This window comes from Oncorhynchus kisutch, unplaced genomic scaffold (assembly GCF_002021735.2).
Source record: "Oncorhynchus kisutch isolate 150728-3 unplaced genomic scaffold, Okis_V2 scaffold908, whole genome shotgun sequence".
NCBI classification, from domain to species: Eukaryota; Metazoa; Chordata; class Actinopteri; order Salmoniformes; family Salmonidae; genus Oncorhynchus; species Oncorhynchus kisutch.
The window spans coordinates 83,546-101,817 of record NW_022262853.1 but is presented as its reverse complement, the minus strand read 5'-3'; the positions used below and the strand labels follow the sequence as shown (position 1 = coordinate 101,817).

Here is an 18,272-nt window from a genome sequence, read left to right as displayed (position 1 = left end):
GAAAAGATTGCCTGCCCACCAACTTGATAAGAATCAACATGTGTTCTACATGGTCTATTTCTATCTGAACGTAACAACTCAATCAAGCTTGTTAATTGATCGTTAAGCCATGTTTGTCAGGTAAACGGTCATTAGTGGCCTATATAAGCCTCATACAGGCCATGGGAAGACATTACCTGTTGATAACACAGACTATTTTCATGATCATGGGAGGTGTGAGAGAATTGCTGCTCGTTGTGATGACTGTGGGGGTTGTCAAAGGTTGGTTCACTAATGTTTAAGGGATTTGTTTGGTAAATATGCTTAACTTTATAAGTTGGGTATTAATATTTGACTGTCTGTATCTTCCGCGTTGGTCATCTTTTATTCTTCACTGCTATTAATATATGTAGCTATTTTGTGTGAACTCAACTTCTGTCAACACTTTCTCCTCAGTTTCTTGTTACCCTGTTGGAAAGTCCCAGAAGCAAGATCAAGTCTCTCTGCAGAGGAGACTTGGAGGTAAGTGTTTCTTTCCACAACCCTTCTAGCTATGTTCTTTGTCACTGTCTATGGTGCTGCTGTGTTTGACACTCATTCAACAGCATAGAGTAACTCAGTCTAAATAATGTTGTCAAACCTTTTGCTTGTGTACCTAAACCTAAATTTTTCAGAGCTGTCATCAAATGACGTCTCCATTGTGCATGCCCTGGCCTTGCTCCGATCCATAGGGTCTGACGCGAAACAAACCAGAGAAGGTACGGCCTGAAACATATACTTTGAAAACTGTTGGCTTCATGTTGCTCAAAATTCGATTAGCAATTTGGCCTAGACCGTGTAGAACAGATGTGTTGCTGTAGAATACCCAACTGTTCCTTTTGTTTATTCTCAAGAGTATTTAGAGACCAATGAAGTAGAATCCCAAGCTTCTCCAAACCATGGTAGCTCTCCGGCAAATGATGCCCTGTCCTCTGACGACGCCACCTCTGAAGCTGCCACCGGCCCGTCCTCTGACGACGCCACCTCTGAAGCTGCCACCGGCCCGTCCTCTGACGACGCCACCTCTGAAGCTGCCACCGGCCCGTCCTCTGACGACGCCACCTCTGAAGCTGCCACCGGCCCGTCCTCTGACGACGCCACCTCTGAAGCTGCCACCGGCCCGTCCTCTGACGACGCCACCTCTGACGCTGCCACCGGCCCGTCCTCTGACGACGCCACCTCTGACGCTGCCACCGGCCCGTCCTCTGACGACGCCACCTCTGTAGCTGCCACCGGCCCGTCCTCTGACGACGCCACCTCTGTAGCTGCCACCGGCCCGTCCTCTGACGACGCCACCTCTGACGCTGCCACCGGCCCGTCCTCTGACGACGCCACCTCTGACGCTGCCACCGGCCCGTCCTCTGACGACGCCACCTCTGAAGCTGCCACCGGCCCGTCCTCTGACGACGCCACCTCTGAAGCTGCCACCGGCCCGTCCTCTGACGACGCCACCTCTGTAGCTGCCACCGGCCCGTCCTCTGACGACGCCACCTCTGTAGCTGCCACCGGCCCGTCCTCTGACGACGCCACCTCTGAAGCTGCCACCGGCCCGTCCTCCTGACGACGCCACCCTCTGAAGCTGCCACCGCCCGTCTCTGACGACGCCACCTCTGAGCTGCACCGGCCCGTCCTCTGACGACGCCACCTCTGACGCTGCCACCGGCCCGTCCTCTGACGACGCCACCTCTGAGCTGCCACCGGCCCGTCCTCTGACGACGCCACCTCTGAGCTGCCACCGGCCCGTCCTCTGACGACGCCACCTCTGAAGCTGCCACCGCCCGTCCTCTGACGACGCCACCTCTGACGCTGCCACGGGCCCGTCCTCTGACGACGCCACCTCTGACGCTGCCACCGGCCCGTCTCTGACGACGCCACCTCTGAAGCTGCCACCGCCCGTCCGCGACGACGCCATGGATATCTGACGTGGGACATGCAATAGTTAACGGGTACTCTAGTCCAGTGTGTAACTGCATTTGCTTGTTTTGGCTCAAATAAACTTAACTGTAATACTTGTGTCCTCTGTATTGTTTTGGTGGTTCCTACTTGGAGCTGAGGTCTATGACCTGACTTGAGTAACTGGGGTGATGGCAACATTTATTTTGCATTATATCCATGCGCCAGCAATATTACTCTGACCCCTGTGTTTTAAATTACCATTTGACTTAAGCTACATTTGCTCAGTGTTGGTCCATTTATGCTAGTAGCATCACATGATACCTCACACAGCATTTTGACGCCATTTCCGGTCACAACTTGCAGACTTGTTTACGTGTTGCTGTGTTTTGTTGCCTACTTTGCTACATGACAACTTTACGGTTTTTACTTTATAATTACCGTTTATATTTTTGGTTTTTCCCCTCGTGTCAGGGTTGCGTCAATTCGAATCTGGTATCAGGAAAAATATAAAAATGAGGCACCGACGTATGCTATGTATTTTTTATTAGCTAAGCAGTAAGTGGTAAATGCAATTTTCGTATATACGGGCTCTCTGTCCCACCTCGCAGGGCAAAACAGAACTGACTTGTTCCTGACAAAGATATTTAATATACTCTGACAGAAGTAGTTCCTGCTTCCGAGCCGGCCTGTCAGAGTAGAGACTAGGCTGGGTGAGTCTAAACCACGCCCAATCGTTGATTGTTGGCGCAGAGGCTGGTCCCAGCCCTCTAAGCGCTTCAGCGGTCAGTCGTTGTAGCTGTGTAGATATGCAGTTATCAGGCACCTGGCTCCTGTTATCTAACAAGACTGTTCTCGCAACACTACGTTCTGAATGTGCCCCCCCCAACTCATTGCACAGGTCCGGCCTTCATGTTATGTATTTTTCCATCATGAGAAAGGCCCATGGCCCTGAAACTGTTAACAAGGGTTCAAGTCAGCTATGTTGCATAACACATACATACATCCACACAAGCCAACAGCAGATAATATTAAATCACATATGGTAACGGGCTATAGTGCATAACACAGAATCCTCATACTCCGGACGCTTTATCTGGACATGGTTCGTCAGGACCTCCAACAGCCGAAGCTAAGTAACATTAACATGATGCCTTCTAATTGCAGTCGCTGTACTCATACAGGAGAACGATCGCCTTACGGTGAGGATACAACTGTGCTACAAGCCCAGCTTCAGACGCAATCGTTAGGCAAGGGTAATTTCTGTGTAGGAAAGGATGAAACAGCGTCTGTGCCACCAGTAAGTACAGATAGTAACGTTAGTATAAATCCCCTCGCACGGTCCCCGCAGCCGGACAACTTTCTCACGGTTTCTGGAGGGTAATGCTGTAGGAATGCTCAACCGGTGTCGCTCATTCAGCCGACAAACTTTCAACCGGTTTTCCCCATTAAGCAACGAGTCGGAGTCAGAGGCCGAGCCTTCTCTTGTCTCTACTCCTCCCGTTACGGGGTCTGAGACGCCGAAGCTTCCCACCATTAGCTCTGACAAATTGAAAACTCTCGTCATTGGCGACTCCATTACCCGCAGTATTAGACTTAAAACGAATCATCCAGCGATCATACACTGTTTACCAGGCGGCAGGGCAACCGACGTTAAGGCTAATCTGAAGATGGTGCTGGCTAAAGCTCAAACTGGCGAGTATAGAGATATTGTTATCCACGTCGGCACCAACGATATTAGGATGAAACAGTCAGAGATCACCAAGCGCAACATAGCTTCAGCGTGTAAATCAGCTAGAAAGATGTGTCGGCATTGAGTAATTGTCTCTGGCCCCCTCCCAGTTAGGGGGAGTGATGAGCTCTACAGCAGAGTCTCACAACTCAATCGCTGGATGAAAACTGGTTTCTGCCCCTCCCAAAAGATAGAATTTTGTATATAATTGGCCCTCTTTCTGGGACTCACCCACAAACAGGACCAAGCCTGACCTGCGGAGGAGTGACGGACTCCATCCTAGCTGGAGGGGTGCTCTCATCTTATCTACCAACATAGACAGGGCTCTAACTCCTCTAGCACCACAATGAAATAGGGTGCAGGCCAGGCAGCAGGCTGTTAGCCAGTCTGCCACTAGCACAGTCAGTGTAGTCAGCTCAGCTATCTCCATTGAGACCGTGTCTGTGCCTCGACCTAGGTTGGACAAAACTAAACGTGGCGGTGTTCGCCTTAGCAATCTCACTAGGATAAAGACCTCCTCCATTCCTGTCATTATTGAAAGAGATCATGATACCTCACATCTCAAAATAGGGCTACTTAATGTCATATCCCTTACTTCAAAGGCAATTATAGTCAATGAACTGATCATAATCTTGATGTGATTGGCCTGATTGAAACATGGCTTTAGCCTGATGAATTTACTGTGTTAAATGAGGCCTCACCTCCTGGCTACACTAGTGACCATATCCCTCGTGCATCCCGCGGAGGTGTTGCTAACATTTACGATAGCAAATTGAAATGTACAAACAAACAAAAAAGACGTTTTCATCTTTTGAGCTTCTAGTCATGAAATCTATGTAGCCTACTCAATAACTTTTTTTTAGCTACTGTTTACAGGCCTCCTGGGCCATATACAGCGTTCCTCATTGAGTTCCCTGAATTCCTATCGGACCTTGTAGTCATAGCAGATAATATTCAAATTTTTGGTGACTTTAATATTCACATGAAAAAGTCCACAGACCCACTCCAAAAGGCTTTCATCATCGACTCAGTGGGTTTTGTCCAACATGTCTCTGGACCTACTCACTGTCACAGTCATACTCTGGGCCTAGTTTTGTCCCATGGGATAAATGTTGTGGATCTTAATGTTTTTCCTCATAATCCTGGACTATCGGACCACCATTTTATTACATTTGCAATTGCAACGAATAATCTGCTCAGACCGCAACCAAGGAACATCAAAAGTCGTGCTATAAATTCACAGATGACACAAAGATTCTTTGATGTCCTTCCAGACTCCCTCTGTCTACCCAAGGATGCCAGAGGACAAAAATCAGTTAACCACCTAACTGAGGAACTCAATTTAACCTTGCGCAATACCCTAGATGCAGTTGCAACCCTAAAAACTAAAAACATTTCTCATAAGAAACTAGCTCCCTGGTATACAGAAAATACCCGAGCTCTGAAGCAAGCTTCCAGAAAATTGGAACGGAAATGGCGCCACAACAAACTGGAAGTCTTCCGACTAGCTTGGAAAGACAGTACCGTGCAGTATCGAAGAGCCCTTGCTGCTGCTCGATCATCCTATTTTTCCAACTTAATTGAGGAAAATAAGAACAATCCGAAATTCCTTTTTGATACTGTCGCAAAGCTAACTACAAAGCAGCATTCCCCAAGAGAGGATGGCTTTCACCTCAGCAGTAATAAATTCATGAACTTCTTTGAGGAAAAGATGATTATTAGAAAGCAAATTACGGACTCCTCTTTAAATCTGCGTATTCCTTCAAAGCTCATTTGTCCTGAGTCTGCACAACTCTGCCAGGACCTAGGATCAAGAGAGACACTCAAGTGTTTTAGTACTATATCTCTTGACACAACGATGAAAATTATCATGGCCTCTAAACCTTCAAGATCCATACTGGACCCTATTCCAACTAAACTACTGAAAGAGCTATGTTGAACATAATAAACAGATCTCTATCCACCGGATGTGTACCAAACTCACTAAAAGTGGCAGTAATAAAGCCTCTCTTGAAAAAGCCAAACCTTGACCCAGAAAATATAAAAAACTATCGGCCTATATCGAATCTTCCATTCCTCTCAACATTTTTAGAAAAGGCTGTTGCGCAGCAACTCACTGCCTTCCTGAAGACAAACAATGTATACGAAATGCTTCAGTCTGGTTTTAGACCCCATCATAGCACTGAGACTGCACTTGTGAAGGTGGTAAATGACCTTTTAATGGCATCAGACCGGGGCTCTGCATCTGTTCTCGTGCTCCTAGACCTTAGTGCTGCTTTTGATACCATCGATCACCACATTCTTTTGGAGAGATTGGAAACCCAAATTGGTCCATACGGACAAGTTCTGGCCTGGTTTAGATCTTATCTGTCGGAAAGATATCAGTTTGTCTCTCTGAATTGTTTGTCCTCTGACAAATCAACTGTAAATTTCGATGTTCCTCAAGGTTCTGTTTTTAGGACCACGATTGATTTCACTATATATTTTACCTCTTGGGGATGTCATTCGAAAACATAATGTTAACTTTCACTGCTATGCAGATGACACACAGCTGAACATTTCAATGAAACATGGTGAAGCCCCAAAATTGCCCTCGCTAGAAGCATGTGTTTCAGACATAAGGAAACGTTCTACTTTTAAACTCGGACAAAACAGAGATGCTTGTTCTAGGTCCCAAGAAACAAAGAGATCTTCTGTTGAATCTGACAATTAATCTTAATGGCTGTACAGTCGTCTCAAATAAAACTGCGAAGGCCCTCGGCGTTACTCTGGACCCTGATCTCTCATTTGAAGAACATATCAAGACTGTTTCAAGGACAGCTTTTTTCCATCTACGTAACATTGCAAAAATCAAACTTTCTGTCCAAAAATTATGCCGAAAAATGTAGCCATGCTTTTGTCACTTCTAGGTTAGACTACTGCAATGCACTACTGCTCTACTTTCCGGCTACCCGGATAAAGCACTAAATAAACTTCAGTTAGTGCTAAATAGGATCCTGACTAGAACCCCAAAAATATATCATATTACTCCAGTGCTAGCCTCCCTACACTGGCTTCCTGCCTCTAACCCTATGAACAGGGGCTGAGTTACTGGCTTACTAGGGCTCTTTCATACCGTGCCTAGGAGGGGTGATGTGATCTTCCTGTCTGGGTTGGCGCCCTCCCTTGGGTTGTGCCGTGGCGGAGATCTTTGTGGGCTACACTCGGGCCTTGTCTCAGGATGGTAAGTTGGTGGTTGAAGATATCCCTCTAGTGGTGTGGGGGCTGTGCTTTGGCAAAGTGGGTGGGGTTATATCCTTACTGTTTGGCCCTGTCCGGGGGTGTCATCGGATGGGGCCACAGTGTCTCCTGACCCCTCCTGTCTCAGCCTCCAGTATTTATGCTGCAGTAGTTTATGTGTCGGGGGGCAAGGGTCAGTTTGTTATATCTGGAGTATTTATCCTGTCCTATCCGGTGTCCTGTGTGAATTTAAGTATGCTCTCTCTAATTTTCTCTTTCTCTCTTTCTTTCTCTCTCTCGGAGGACCTGAGCCCTAGGACCATGCTTCAGGACTACCTGGCATGATGACTCAACTGTTCTGCCTGTGATTATTATTATTTGACCATGCTGGTCATTTATGAACATCTTGGCCATGTTCTGTTATAATCTCCACACGGCACAGCCAGAAGAGGACTGGCCACCCCACATAGCCTGGTTCCACTCTAGGTTTCTTCCTAGGTTTTGGCCTTTCTAGGGAGTTTTTCCTAGCCACCGTGCTTCTACACCTGCATTGCTTGCTGTTTGGGGTTTTAGGCTGGGTTTCTGTACAGCACTTTGAGATATCAGCTGATGTACGAAGGGCTATATAAATACATTTGATGTTATTTTGATTTGACATGATGTGGAATGGGTTCTAGTTCATTTTAACTTGATGGTTGTGTAACTGAGTGTTTGGGGTTGGTACATATGAGGATGTTGCTAGAATCGGGGTATGGTGTCAGTGCTAACTAATATCACGGTTGACAACTTGCATTTCAATTACTCTGCTGGGTGTCTACTAGTCTTCTCTCCTAACTGACTTGGTTTCCTATTAGTGAATGCTTACATGTAAAACCAGCTCTCGTCACTCATACAGGTGCCCCTACTCTCCTAACCTCCCCTCAGTAACTAACGAAGGCACAAAATGATGACATAAATATCACAAAAAAGAATACATTAATGAATCATTTACTTTCTAGAGGCCAAAGGACAGGTAGGTTTAATAATGTAATATGTCCCATCAAAAAGTCCTGTTGTTCACATACCAGCATCCTAAATGGCACTGCTTTTGACCAGAACCCTATGGACCCTGTTCAACAGTAGTGTACTATTCAGTATAGGGTTCCTTTTGGGATGCATTAAATCTTTACAATTACTCATCAGAGCAAATGCTACCATTTTTTTATTCCCACAGAGCCTGTGGGAATAAAAAAAGACATGAATGATTTTATAAAAATATTTGTTCATACAGAATGTATGATTTCCCCTCCTCCCACATGGATTACAGACAAGAGGCTAGGTGCGTTCTGACTGTCTTAGTGTGCGGATAAACATGACAATCACTCTCATGAAACTTAAATGAAACATCACTCCTTATGTCTTTTCTCAGCACAAACACTCAGCCCAATTTCTACAGTCAAAACAGGTTTTGAAAATGCTTCTTCCACATCTTTTGGTCCCTGTCTGTTTTGCTCTCAGTGAAGTGCTACTATCCCCTTGGACTACAGGTTATTGCCGTCATAAGGTGTGCGTCTGTCTGTTGGCCGGACACTTTCTACCGTTTAGGACCTTTGTGGGTAAAGGTAAAGATGGGGTATAGCAGCAGCAGTTCCTCTGAAGTGCCAGTATCTGCTGGAAGGGAACCTGGTGGTATGAGAGGATGAGTGTGGGCCTGTTGTGCCTCCCCCTATCCCTCCCTCTTCTCTCTCTCTGTCTGAGGGACTCTTAAGGTTCCTGTGCGGACTGTCTCGGTTCGTGCCCTCCTGAAGCTGGCTGTGGTGATTTAAGACACGCTATGTTTATGTGTGTATTTGTTTGTGGCCTCTGGCCCACTTCGCTGTCCCTCTGTCCAGTACATACCGTTGTAGCAGGCCAAGTGTAGTGGCGTGTAGCCCTGGTTGTCTGTGATGACGGGGAGGGTCCACACTGACTGGGCGGTGTGTAGGAGCCACCCCAGTATCCCGATGTGTCCGGACGCCGCCACCAGGTGGACATGGCTCCGCCCCTTACCTTCCCGAACCAGGAAGCTGGCACTGTGCTGCACTCCTCGTGAAAAGTCACCGCCTAGGAGGAAGGGAAGGGAGGGGAGACAAGAATGGATTTGAATAATTTATAATCAATTAAATAATAAGGAATCATAATAGGTATATTTGGGCATAATTTATATTCCATGCTAGATCCCACACCAAAGCCATCCCTAGTATTTCAATGGCCCCATCCCTAGATCAGAACAAGCCTCCCCCTCTCTTTCTGTGTGTGAGCGCGTACAGCCAACTCTCCTCACAACCCTTCTGTGTAGAGCTGTTCTGTGCCATTTGTCTTTGGCTTCTACGCTTGCTCCCTTGTTGAACAGGGAGTACACACAGTCTGTGTCCGCTCAGCACCGACAGCATCAGAGGGGTTCTGATACACAAGACAACAGGTCATATTACAAACTGGTAGTAACCAGGCTGAGTCCCAAATGGCAACCTATTCCCTATATGGTACACTACTCTTGACCTGAGCCCATAGGACTTTGGTTTAAAGTACTGTACCAAGTAGGGTACAGGTTGCCATTTTGGATGCAGCCCCAGTTTCAAAATCTCTTTATTTCAGGAATTGTATCCAAAACCCAAGTGACTATTCCGTCTTGAATGTCCACTGTACTCTGGATGTCAGCATTTCCAATCAGCAAACGCAAACACTCCGAATGTCCGTTGGTTGCTAGAGGAAGATAAACAGAGAGGATATAACAATGTGAGATGATTGACCTTCAGTAGCTAGAGATGGAAAAACTGAGAAGATATAAGAATGTGAGATGATTGACCATTGGTAGCGAGAGGAGGATAAACAGAGAGAATATAAGAATGTCAGATGATTGACCATTGGTAGCTAGAGGAGGATCAACAAGAGGATATAAGAATGTCAGATGATTGACCATTGGTAGCTAGAGGAGGATCAACAGAGAGGATATGAGCAGATTGCTGGACGACTATAACCTTCACATGAACAGACAGATTTCAAGAACAGTGGTGTTGGTAGATGACATCCTCATGATGTTAACACAGCAGATAATAAAGAATTTTGGGGCTGAGGCCATTGAAGCCTGTCACTTGCTAGCTGTGTACCTGGCTCTGGATAGAAGTCTCCCCTGTGCACTGATCTAGGATCAGCTTACCCTCCCTAGATCCTCAATCATTAGTGGAGAACATGACAAAAAATGACCTTAGATCAGTGTCTCGTGGGCATTTTCACACGATACCATCCCTAGAGTGGACATAGTCGTCCTAGCAACATGACCAAACAAATGGCCATCTTGGTCAGGAAAACTTTTTAATTACAGAAGCTCTATGTGATATCCTTATGTCTACCTGCAGCGTGGATGGGGGTCCTCTTCAGAGTGAAGTCTTTAACCAGGATGGAGGCTTCCTGGTTGATGAGGACGTCAACACACTCCACAAGGCTTTTTAAGGCAGCCAGGTCCAGAGGGGTGCGCCCCTGGCTGTCCCTCACGTCTAGATCCAGCAGAGACTGAACCAGGACCTCCATAGCATGGTGGTGACTGTGGTACGCATGAATAGATATTCACTCTTAATATAATCAATGTCCTAGAGTAGACCAGTGGTACACCTGAACAGAAATACAGTGCTAGACCTCTAAAGTAGACCAGAGTCTTTCAATCGGGAGCCCATTTTTGCTCCTGCCCAGCATAAACATCGGAGGTTCCTGTCAAGCGTGGGATTGAGAAACAAACACTCTACTTCTCCTCTGAGGTTGATTAACTCAAATGGCAAAATAAGGAAATCATCCTCATCATCACTGTGTAGAATATGCATGTATTTTACACTAATCAGGAATAGATCGGAATATGGTGTGTGAGTCTGTCTGGACAGTCAACTTCCTGTGGAAAATCTACACCATGCTTGCATCCCAGATAGCACCCTATTCCCTATGTAGTGAACTACTTTTGATCAGGGCCTATAAGGATCTGATCAAACGTAGTGTACTAAATAGGGAATAGGGTGCCATTTGTCATATGGAGACCACTACAGGAGCAGGTAGGCTTTACTCACAGCGAGGTGTAGAGGGCTGATGGGAGCTCTGACATCAGATTCGTTCAGGATGTCTGTCCCTGAGGTTTCAATTAGTCGAGGAAAGAGAAGAACGGCCAGTTCAGACTTGGAAAAAGAACATCAAGAGTGACGATGCGTCCACGACAAACATGCAGCCACACCTTAAAACCTACTGTTGGGTTCTGAGAATATGAAATATACGAATTCATGTCACTGAGGGAGAGAGCTTAATGTATAACGTTTACATTATGTCAGGATATGTTTTTGTTAGCCATCAGGCATCCTATGGGTGGGATCCTCTGGGATGAGAAGAGACACAGTCTGGTACCAATCACCATGTCAGCCTTGAGTTGGGGAGGAGTGAGCACTTTGGGGTAGCGGTCAGGTCAGATGAAGTGAGGAAGAACAGATATCACTAAGGTTCTGTCTAGCAACAGAGATGCATTGACTGTTTAGATGTGTAGGAGGAGACTCAGCATAGGAGAGAGGATTAAATATCAGTGCTTGTGTGAATATGTTTTTTGTCTAATGCAGCTGTCTTGACCCTCTGGGAAGAATAAACTTGGTTCAAGCATTCATAGTGTCCGTCGAGTTTTTACTCTGAGAATTAGAACCTAACAGTTGGCACTGCGAGCAGGGTTCTCGAACGCTGTTGGATTTGGGTGTATTAGCAGTAGCAATAAAGAGAGGTTGGTTTTATGCCCTGTTGGGGTGGGGAACCATGACAGATTATGTGGAAATAGGAAGACAAGTGTGAATCATTTTGGTAATGTGTGTTATCAACAACAGTGATATTTGAACAGATTGGAGATGACTATCCATAACAATAAAATCCTTCATACAGTGAGGTTAGGTTACCATGCTTGTCCTGCCCCACAGCTGTAGACACAGCCTTCTCCAGGTCCTCAGACACTAGCTGGAGATCCATTACAGGATGTCTGTCACCTCACTGAGCCCCTATTGCAGGTTAGGGGTCACATCCACTTGAATGTCCTTCATATGACGAACCTCCTACAGAGCAAATGAGGAAAACATGATATATTAGGATTTATGTTAGTAGCAATAGAATATGGGAATTTTATCTCAACGCTACCTACAGCTATCATATTTATTTATGTATGTGATCTATGTAAATAAATAAATATATCACAGCTGTAAAACTGTGAAGGACTATAGGTGGAGGCCTACCCATTTCCCAGGAGCATTGTAAAACGTGGATTTGGGTACAGTGTTTATTTCCCCCTAATATCTTTGAAGATTACACCTAAAATAATTAGGCCTACTTCTTTCTACTGCTGATCTGAGACCATTAGGGTTAATCATTACAGATATAAATGCAATATATGGAGTAGAAAAGATTGCCTGCCCACCAACTTGATAAGAATCAACATGTGTTCTACATGGTCTATTTCTATCTGAACGTAACAACTCAATCAAGCTTGTTAATTGATCGTTAAGCCATGTTTGTCAGGTAAACGGTCATTAGTGGCCTATATAAGCCTCATACAGGCCATGGGAAGACATTACCTGTTGATAACACAGACTATTTTCATGATCATGGGAGGTGTGAGAGAATTGCTGCTCGTTGTGATGACTGTGGGGGTTGTCAAAGGTTGGTTCACTAATGTTTAAGGGATTTGTTTGGTAAATATGCTTAACTTTATAAGTTGGGTATTAATATTTGACTGTCTGTATCTTCCGCGTTGGTCATCTTTTATTCTTCACTGCTATTAATATATGTAGCTATTTTGTGTGAACTCAACTTCTGTCAACACTTTCTCCTCAGTTTCTTGTTACCCTGTTGGAAAGTCCCAGAAGCAAGATCAAGTCTCTCTGCAGAGGAGACTTGGAGGTAAGTGTTTCTTTCCACAACCCTTCTAGCTATGTTCTTTGTCACTGTCTATGGTGCTGCTGTGTTTGACACTCATTCAACAGCATAGAGTAACTCAGTCTAAATAATGTTGTCAAACCTTTTGCTTGTGTACCTAAACCTAAATTTTTCAGAGCTGTCATCAAATGACGTCTCCATTGTGCATGCCCTGGCCTTGCTCCGATCCATAGGGTCTGACGCGAAACAAACCAGAGAAGGTACGGCCTGAAACATATACTTTGAAAACTGTTGGCTTCATGTTGCTCAAAATTCGATTAGCAATTTGGCCTAGACCGTGTAGAACAGATGTGTTGCTGTAGAATACCCAACTGTTCCTTTTGTTTTTTCTCAAGAGTATTTAGAGACCAATGAAGTAGAATCCCAAGCTTCTCCAAACCATGGTAGTTCTCCGGCAAATGATGCCCTGTCCTCTGAGGAGAAGCTGAGGCACATGTCCTCTGACGACGCCACCTCTGAAGCTGCCACCGGCCCGTCCTCTGACGACCTCACCTCTGAAGCTGCCACCGGCCCGTCCTCTGACGACGCACCTCTGAAGCTGCCACCGGCCCGTCCTCTGACGACGCCACCTCTGAAGCTGCCACCGGCCCGTCCTCTGACGACGCCACCTCTGAAGCTGCCACCGGCCCGTCCTCTGACGACGCCACCTCTGAAGCTGCCACCGGCCCGTCCTCTGACGACGCCACCTCTGAAGCTGCCACCGGCCCGTCCGCTGACGACGCCACCTCTGAAGCTGCCACCGGCCCGTCCGCGACGACGCCACCTCTGAAGCTGCCACCGGCCCGTCCGGCGACGACGCCACCTCTGAAGCTGCCACCGGCCCGTCCGGCGACGACGCCACCTCTGAAGCTGCCACCGGCCCGTCCGGCGACGACGCCACCTCTGAAGCTGCCACCGGCCCGTCCGGCGACGACGCACCTCTGAAGCTGCCACCGGCCCGTCCGGCGACGACGCCACCTCTGAAGCTGCCACCGGCCCGTCCGGCGACGACGCCACCTCTGAAGCTGCCACCGGCCCGTCCGGCGACGACGCCACCTCTGAAGCTGCCACCGGCCCGTCCGGCGACGACGCCACCTCTGAAGCTGCCACCGGCCCGTCCGGCGACGACGCCACCTCTGAAGCTGCCACCGGCCCGTCCGGCGACGACGCCACCTCTGAAGCTGCCACCGGCCCGTCCGGCGACGACGCCACCTCTGAAGCTGCCACCGGCCCGTCCGGCGACGACGCCACCTCTGAAGCTGCCACCGGCCCGTCCGGCGACGACGCCACCTCTGAAGCTGCCACCGGCCCGTCCGGCGACGACGCCACCTCTGAAGCTGCCACCGGCCCGTCCGGCGACGACGCCACCTCTGAAGCTGCCACCGGCCCGTCCTGGCGACGACGCCACCTCTGAAGCTGCCACCGGCCCGTCCTGGCGACGACGCCACCTCTGAAGCTGCCACCGGCCCGTCCTGGCGACGACGCCACCTCTGAAGCTGCCACCGGCCCGTCCTCTGACGACGCCACCTCTGAAGCTGCCACCGGCCCGTCCGGCGACGACGCCATGGATATCTGACGTGGGACATGCAATAGTTAACGGGTACTCTAGTCCAGTGTGTAACTGCATTTGCTTGTTTTGGCTCAAATAAACATTAACTGTAATACTTGTGTCCTCTGTATTGTTTTGGTGGTTCCTACTTGGAGCTGAGGTCTATGACCTGACTTGAGTAACTGGGGTGATGGCAACATTTATTTTGCATTATATCCATGCGCCAGCAATATTACTCTGACCCCTGTGTTTTAAATTACCATTTGACTTAAGCTACATTTGCTCAGTGTTGGTCCATTTATGCTAGTAGCATCACATGATACCTCACACAGCATTTTGACGCCATTTCCGGTCACAACTTGCAGACTTGTTTACGTGTTGCTGTGTGTTTTGTTGCCTACTTTGCTACATGACAACTTTACGGTTTTTACTTTATAATTACCGTTTATATTTTTGGTTTTTCCCCTCGTGTCAGGGTTGCGTCAATTCGAATCTGGTATCAGGAAAAATATAAAAATGAGGCACCGACGTATGCTATGTATTTTTTATTAGCTAAGCAGTAAGTGGTAAATGCAATTTTCGTATATACGGGCTCTCTGTCCCACCTCGCAGGGCAAAACAGAACTGACTTGTTCCTGACAAAGATATTTAATATACTCTGACAGAAGTAGTTCCTGCTTCCGAGCCGGCCTGTCAGAGTAGAGACTAGGCTGGGTGAGTCTAAACCACGCCCAATCGTTGATTGTTGGCGCAGAGGCTGGTCCCAGCCCTCTAAGCGCTTCAGCGGTCAGTCGTTGTAGATATGCAGTTATCAGGCACCTGGCTCCTGTTATCTAACAAGACTGTTCTCGCAACACTACGTTCTGAATGTGCCCCCCCCAACTCATTGCACAGGTCCGGCCTTCATGTTATGTATTTTTCCATCATGAGAAAGGCCCATGGCCCTGAAACTGTTAACAAGGGTTCAAGTCAGCTATGTTGCATAACACATACATACATCCACACAAGCCAACAGCAGATAATATTAAATCACATATGGTAACGGGCTATAGTGCATAACACAGAATCCTCATACTCCGGACGCTTTATCTGGACATGGTTCGTCAGGACCTCCAACAGCCGAAGCTAAGTAACATTAACATGATGCCTTCTAATTGCAGTCGCTGTACTCATACAGGAGAACGATCGCCTTACGGTGAGGATACAACTGTGCTACAAGCCCAGCTTCAGACGCAATCGTTAGGCAAGGGTAATTTCTGTGTAGGAAAGGATGAAACAGCGTCTGTGCCACCAGTAAGTACAGATAGTAACGTTAGTATAAATCCCCTCGCACGGTCCCCGCAGCCGGACAACTTTCTCACGGTTTCTGGAGGGTAATGCTGTAGGAATGCTCAACCGGTGTCGCTCATTCAGCCGACAAACTTTCAACCGGTTTTCCCCATTAAGCAACGAGTCGGAGTCAGAGGCCGAGCCTTCTCTTGTCTCTACTCCTCCCGTTACGGGGTCTGAGACGCCGAAGCTTCCCACCATTAGCTCTGACAAATTGAAAACTCTCGTCATTGGCGACTCCATTACCCGCAGTATTAGACTTAAAACGAATCATCCAGCGATCATACACTGTTTACCAGGCGGCAGGGCAACCGACGTTAAGGCTAATCTGAAGATGGTGCTGGCTAAAGCTCAAACTGGCGAGTATAGAGATATTGTTATCCACGTCGGCACCAACGATATTAGGATGAAACAGTCAGAGATCACCAAGCGCAACATAGCTTCAGCGTGTAAATCAGCTAGAAAGATGTGTCGGCATTGAGTAATTGTCTCTGGCCCCCTCCCAGTTAGGGGGAGTGATGAGCTCTACAGCAGAGTCTCACAACTCAATCGCTGGATGAAAACTGGTTTCTGCCCCTCCCAAAAGATAGAATTTTGTATATAATTGGCCCTCTTTCTGGGACTCACCCACAAACAGGACCAAGCCTGACCTGCGGAGGAGTGACGGACTCCATCCTAGCTGGAGGGGTGCTCTCATCTTATCTACCAACATAGACAGGGCTCTAACTCCTCTAGCACCACAATGAAATAGGGTGCAGGCCAGGCAGCAGGCTGTTAGCCAGTCTGCCACTAGCACAGTCAGTGTAGTCAGCTCAGCTATCTCCATTGAGACCGTGTCTGTGCCTCGACCTAGGTTGGACAAAACTAAACGTGGCGGTGTTCGCCTTAGCAATCTCACTAGGATAAAGACCTCCTCCATTCCTGTCATTATTGAAAGAGATCATGATACCTCACATCTCAAAATAGGGCTACTTAATGTCATATCCCTTACTTCAAAGGCAATTATAGTCAATGAACTGATCATAATCTTGATGTGATTGGCCTGATTGAAACATGGCTTTAGCCTGATGAATTTACTGTGTTAAATGAGGCCTCACCTCCTGGCTACACTAGTGACCATATCCCTCGTGCATCCCGCGGAGGTGTTGCTAACATTTACGATAGCAAATTGAAATGTACAAACAAACAAAAAAGACGTTTTCATCTTTTGAGCTTCTAGTCATGAAATCTATGTAGCCTACTTCAAATTTTTGGTGACTTTAATATTGACATGGAAAAGTCCACAGACCCATTCCAAAAGGCTTTCATCATCGACTCAGTGGGTTTTGTCCAACATGTCTCTGGACCTACTCACTGTCACAGTCATACTCTGGGCCTAGTTTTGTCCCATGGGATAAATGTTGTGGATCTTAATGTTTTTCCTCACAATCCTGGACTATCGGACCACCATTTTATTACATTTGCAATTGCAACAAATAATCTGCTCAGACCGCAACCAAGGAACATCAAAAGTCATGCTATAAATTCACAGATGACACAAAGATTATTTGATGTCCTTCCAGACTCCCTCTGTCTACCCAAGGACGCCAGAGGACAAAAATCAGTTAACCACCTAACTGAGGAACTCAATTTAACCTTGCGCAATACCCTAGATGCAGTTGCAACCCTAAAAACTAAAAACATTTCTCATAAGAAACTAGCTCCCTGGCATATAGAAAATACCCGAGCTCTGAAGCAAGCTTCCAGAAAATTGGAACGGAAATGACGCCACACCAAACTGGAAGTCTTCCGACTAGCTTGGAAAGACAGTACCGTGCAGTATCGAAGAGCCCTTGCTGCTGCTCGATCATCCTATTTTTCCAACTTAATTGAGGAAAATAAGAACAATCCGAAATTCCTTTTTGATACTGTCGCAAAGCAAAGCTAACTACAAAGCAGCATTCCCCAAGAGAGGATGGCTTTCACCTCAGCAGTAATAAATTCATGAACCTCTTTGAGGAAAAGATGATTATTAGAAAGCAAATTACGGACTCCTCTTTAAATCTGCGTATTCCTTCAAAGCTCATTTGTCCTGAGTCTGCACAACTCTGCCAGGACCTAGGATCAAGAGAGACACTCAAGTGTTTTAGTACTATATCTCTTGACACAACGATGAAAATGATCATGGCCTCTAAACCTTCAAGATCCATACTGGACCCTATTCCAACTAAACTACTGAAAGAGCTGCTTCCTGTGCTTGGCCCTCCTATGTTGAACATAATAAACAGATCTCTATCCACCGGATGTGTACCAAACTCACTAAAAGTGGCAGTAATAAAGCCTCTCTTGAAAAAGCCAAACCTTGACCCAGAAAATATAAAAAACTATCGGCCTATATCGAATCTTCCATTCCTCTCAACATTTTTAGAAAAGGCTGTTGCGCAGCAACTCACTGCCTTCCTGAAGACAAACAATGTATACGAAATGCTTCAGTCTGGTTTTAGACCCCATCATAGCACTGAGACTGCACTTGTGAAGGTGGTAAATGACCTTTTAATGGCATCAGACCGGGGCTCTGCATCTGTTCTCGTGCTCCTAGACCTTAGTGCTGCTTTT

At 46.9% G+C, this 18,272-nt stretch overlaps 1 protein-coding gene and 1 pseudogene across 6 annotated transcripts in view; one reads left to right on the top strand and one right to left on the bottom strand.

Moving 5' to 3' along the window:
• Positions 1-18,272, bottom strand: part of LOC116363056 (uncharacterized) — a 40,718-nt gene that overhangs the window by 15,635 nt on the left and 6,811 nt on the right. For 4 of the 6 annotated variants that reach the window (XM_031816976.1, XM_031816981.1, XM_031816977.1 and 1 more), the window contains 5 exons: positions 11,791-11,943; positions 10,933-10,991; positions 10,231-10,421; positions 9,149-9,583; positions 8,741-8,944 (listed from right to left, as the gene is read on the bottom strand). The gene's annotated coding sequence lies outside the window, so the exon portion shown is untranslated. The remainder of the gene's footprint in view (positions 1-8,740; positions 8,945-9,148; positions 9,584-10,230; positions 10,422-10,932; positions 10,992-11,790; positions 11,944-18,272) is intronic. The other 2 variants (XM_031816978.1, XM_031816979.1) reach the window with 2 other exon arrangements.
• LOC116363059 (polysialoglycoprotein-like) lies at positions 129-14,463 on the top strand (annotated as a pseudogene).